Here is a 5,215-nt window from a genome sequence, read left to right as displayed (position 1 = left end):
AAAGAGTCTTTAGCTGTTGTAGAACTCGGGTTAACATCGATATTGTCAACAGCGGATGTAGTAAACAAGTTCTGCCTCAGGTTTGGTGGACATACAACCTGTTCCAATCGATAGAGTAGGCACACACTATTTCCCATATCAGCAGAAATCTGAATAACTCTATCATACGTGATGCTGATACCAAGCTGGTAGAGCTTCTCCACCAATTCTCTCTTCCTGATTTGTGCATGTAGTTTCAACCCAATATAAATTGCCAGTGGGGTTTCCCGTTCCAGACTGTGTCTCAAATTAGTGGGTTTGTCCTTTTTCTTTCGGGCATGCTTGACTGCATTGAACTTAAGAAGCTGTTAGCTTTATGTAGCTGGGTTAGAAGGTTGGTACGCCTGGTCCTTAATGCTGGGATCCTCCAGTATCAAGTTGACTAATGATATAAGTGAACTAGGCACAGATTCCTCCTGACATGTTCCACTAAATGAACCATCAAATGGCTTGGATTTATCAAACAGATGTCCACGGACTATCTGAGCTGCCCATGCAAGGTGCACTGCATCACTCTCACTCCTGTTGACACACCTTTGCTAAGGCATGTCCAATGTCCTCATCAAACATTAGCAAAATGTCTCTGCCTTTTTTAGTTGCTCTCATGTCAGGAAAATTGGCAAGAATTCGCTGCTTGAGCCTTGTAGATTGTATGCAGCTTTCCTGCTTGATTCCTAGTTGGCCCAGCTTGGAGGAACACAGGTTTGATAGATCAGCTAGCTTAAATACAGGAGCAATGGTGGCATCCTCCAAACGGGTTTCCTCAAGAAATGTCACAAGTTCTGCAAATGCTATGCTACAGAGCATATTATCGAGATTCTCAGTGCCTTCTTGCTCCGTTTGGACCATGGATACATGATAATAGAGAGAGGCTAAGCACTTCGCATGGTATTTTGCTTCAAGAGCAACCATATCTCCGCCACTGAGACATCTCAGCAAGTCATCGTCTTCTAGAAGTGCAGCACACTCTCGAACACGTTTGTCTGTTTTGAGAGTAGAAACCTCATGAAGTTTCTCCTTTCCAGATGACCACCCACAGAAAAAGCAGAGATCTTAAGAAATTGATGATGCAGAACTTGACCGAGTGCGCTTAGAAACACCAGATGTACCTTCACCTGCATCATCAGCCGGTATATCTTTAGAACGCTTCCTTGCACGTTCCAGTTTTGTATTGTTGTACGTAAGCCTGCACGACCTATGGCAACGTGCATTATGAGCAATGAAAGCTGCCTCGACACCATGACCTTCGTCCAATGTGTCAATGTTTATCGTTCTTGGCAGCAGACCGAGGTTATTAAACTCGAGGAGATTATCAGCCAATGTTTTGTACCCTGCGAGTGTTGCTTCACCTTGTTCACCTTTTCATTGACTGGGAAACTGAACCTTTTCAGTAGTGTTCTGTTGACAAAAAATGCAGAGTTTCCACTGAGTAACTCGACCCATTTCAGTATCTGGCTTAGATGGATCCCCAAGTTTGATGCGCTTTGCCATCTCCAGTTGCAGATGAACGGGCCTATGTAGGGTTGATCACTTGTGCAGTCACCATAACAATGGATGATGTCCCTGAAATGAGTAGATGCATAACTACTACCAGTTTCATAGTTTGATCAATATTTTAAAGCATCAAAAATTTATTTGTCTCTGAAATGTGAGCATAGACCTTTAGAGCAAAATATCTGTGGATGGTGGGATTTCAAGATGGCAGCCACAATTTTCAAACATTTAATGTCACCATTGCATTCCTAGAGCCCTAAAATGTAGTTATAGGCGTTTCAATTGTCTCGATATCTGTACTAGTTTAGGAGATATTTAACAAAACAGGTCCACAGTGGCGGCCATTTTGAAATACAAGATGGCCGCCATACGGGGTGCAATTTCCGGTGGCCCCTGAACTAAAAATCATTGTATGGTGTTACTCTAACCATGTGCCAAGTTTCATGCTTTTAAGGGAATATGCACAATCGACCTGTTTTTTGGAGCTAAGCCACCCCACTATACAGGTGAAACCTAATACACATATTTTGGAACCTTTCAAACAAATAATGTGCTCCTGAATTGATTTAGGGTTCATGAGCCAAATGGTTTGAATGCTTGTGCACCTGAGAATCATTTGATTTCCTCTGTTAATCAAACTTATTTCAATTTTATCTACATTTTTTTTTAGCTTATTCACTTTGGAGTCGTTTGTGAAGACTCTGTATATTTAGTTGATTTCAAAGCTTCATGAAATAAGCTCAGGTGGCAAAATAAGCCAAATGAGCTCAACATGTGAAAACTTTTGGAGGGGTTGAATACTTTTGCAGGCCACTGTAGTTCCTGGCTCGTGACTTCATCTTGACTCATCCAGGTGACATTCGTGGAGTTCCTCCATTACCCTCTGACGAAGATGTTGCAGAATCACTACATGGCAACGCAACAATATGAAGTTAATTTCTACATGCCATGTAGGGGATTTAGGCAGGGTCACCATTGGGTAGTGACTACTACCCGACCTGTATGGCTTGGGTAACTCTGGAAAGGACTGGATCACGTCTGGTGTCGGTGCAGTTCTGGTTGCCATCAATGGGACAGTCCTCCAGATGATCCATCAGGGTGATCACACTGCCAGACCATGGTGGAGTGGCAACCAAATCGAGCAACGGTAGATGGACTCATGGCATCCACGTTAATAGGCAGAACTGGGTTTTTATGGGATGCGGTGGCAGAACCTTTAATCGTGTAGTCGTAAACAGAGAGTAGCAACGACCATCGTTATAATTATGTATTTTAAAGAAAACATCTGTATAATTAATTACTTTTTTGTGTGTTACAGGTAAAAGCCCTGAAGATTTGAATGATGGAGCATTATGACGTGCCAATGCGGATTAAAACTGTAGAACTCTAGAGTCAATTAGGCTCTATTATTGCAAATCAGCAAGCATTCAGGAGGAAATTCCCACGCAATAATGCCCCATGTCTTCACACCATTCTTTCCTTCATCAGAAAAAAATGTATGAAAATGGTAGTGTTCGTCCATCTAAGCATGTGAGATGTCATACAGTGAGGACACAAGGGATAATTAATCAATGAAGCCATCACTGCTAGTGATAATGACACATTGAAAGCAGCAATGAACAATGGACTGTTTCGGTGGAGACAATGCATCAATATAGTAATGGGAAGCATTTAAAAGATGTGTTTTGTTTTTTTAGAAGTCGAGCTGGGTTGTCTCTGATGTCGCACAATCTCCCATTCCTGTACTACACTTTAGTACTGTATACTATAAACATGATTTACTTTGTTCAGTCTTGTTTTATTACAGAAATAGATGTCACAGATAACAATGCCACATAAACCAACTTTACCATTTTATGGACTGATACGTCACATTTGGGAAAGACTGGCTGATGCTGAATCCCTTTCGTCAGACTTGGTCAAGATAAGTTTCTGGTGAGCGACTTCGAACATGACATTCGACCCCAGCAGGTTTCATACTTTCTCTCCACAAGTATCGGCAATCGATGTCTTCAATCCCCTTCTCTGGACGGCCACGAGAAGAGTTACAGCCCATGGTACTGATCGACCTCGCTATTTGCCATAACCATTCATAGGATGAGCTCATATCACCAAGCGTTGCAGGTTAGACATCATCTGGGTACTTGCTGCGCAAGACTCCCCATTCGAGGATGGTGCCCTGCTTTTCAACTTACTCCTTTTCATGTGGCCAAAAACAAGGTCTCTTGGTTTCTCAAGGCATGAGACTGAATCTCAAGTACAATGCTGTCAATCTCCCTCTGGTGGCAAATTGGTGGATCAGATCATGAACCATGCTCTGTGCAGAGCGTCGGTGCTGCCGAAGCAGTTTCTATCACTAGGGCTACAATGCTGGATGGGTCGCCACTCCGACAGGAAGTTAGGGCAGGAATTTGGAATATGGCCAGGGTGCTAGTGATAGCTCGTCTCCACATCAGTCCGTTGGCTCTCTATTCAATAAAAGCTTACATTTAGCCTTGCTCCTTCTGCCTCTCTTACTTCGCTTTCAAATGTGTTCCTCCACAACCCTTCATCTGCTCATCCTCCCAAATCTGAGACAGGTTGCTCACCTGCATTCATTCATTCATTCATCTCCATATTCTCCTCATTGTAGAATCATCTCCCTGTGTCCATTGTCTAATTTCAGCTCAGTTCAGTCTTTCAAATACGCTGCGTATGACACATCCACGATGTCTTCTACTCAAGTATGCACATCCATGATTTCTTCTATGGATCACGTGTTTGTGAACCTGCTGCTGTTTGTCATTCAATCCCTGTATGAACCTATACCCTTGTATAAAATAGAAAAAAGAGGCTACAGCAGAGGACTTTATGCTGCCTCACCATCAACGAGTTGGTGGCCTCTCAATTCTCTCAAAAAAAGAATTGTACACAGAGTCAAGGCTCGTGGAAGAGCGAGAACACTGAACATATCAGGATGCAACAGAACAAAAGGAACAGCAGAGAGAGGAAGGAGGGGCACCAACGGTGGAGGTGGAGGACAAAATAGAGGGAATCTTGGACAAACAGTGTGGGGAAGAATGGTTTGGGGGAAAGAAATGAACATGGCGGGGGGGGGACAATACCAGGATATAGAAGGAAACTCTCAGGAAGAAATAACTGAAAATTTTGAAGGAGGTGGGGTGGGGGTTAATGAGGGTAGAAAAAATATTAGTTTTGGATTAGGGATGATCTGAGAGGGTGGTGAACAGCTGCCTTTATGATGTGGAGAGAAGAGTGGGATTGAAGAGAATGTGGAAGTTCATTCTGCAAAAGGGGGGGGGGGGCGAGAGGAACAAATGAGTGGAGGGAGCAGTGATTCTGGATTTTGGGAGTTTCACCAGAAAGGAGTTGGTGGTGTGACTTGCACAAACATGAGGGAAAGGGGGGGAGGGGCAAAGCATGGAAAGTGCAGAGAGTGCAAGGCCAAAATGGAGGTGGTCGAAGACAGAGAGACCACCAACCTGTCTGCGATGGCGAAGTGACACGCCCATAAACTCAGCCTCATCGTGAGAGATTCCAATGACCTTGAAGGTCTTGGTTTCCCTGGCATCAAGCTGAGTGAGATGTGAAGCAGAAGAACCAGCCGAGAGGAGTAAGCAGTCTCCATCAAGCCGTGGATGAAGGCCTTGTCGGTGGAGAGAATTTCAAGTGTGCCAAGGAA

The 5,215-nt window shown here is 43.7% G+C and overlaps 1 pseudogene; it reads right to left on the bottom strand.

Annotated features, from left to right (window-relative positions):
- Positions 1-353: 353 nt before the first annotated feature.
- On the bottom strand, positions 354-1,530 carry LOC147012181 (uncharacterized; annotated as a pseudogene).
- Between the last annotated feature and the right edge of the window lie 3,685 nt (positions 1,531-5,215).

The sequence above is a fragment of the Eptatretus burgeri genome, chromosome 15 (assembly GCF_056783735.1).
Source record: "Eptatretus burgeri isolate ZD-2024b chromosome 15, Ebu_testis_v1, whole genome shotgun sequence".
Taxonomy (NCBI): domain Eukaryota; kingdom Metazoa; phylum Chordata; class Myxini; order Myxiniformes; family Myxinidae; genus Eptatretus; species Eptatretus burgeri.
This window is presented reverse-complemented; position numbering and strand designations above follow the sequence as displayed.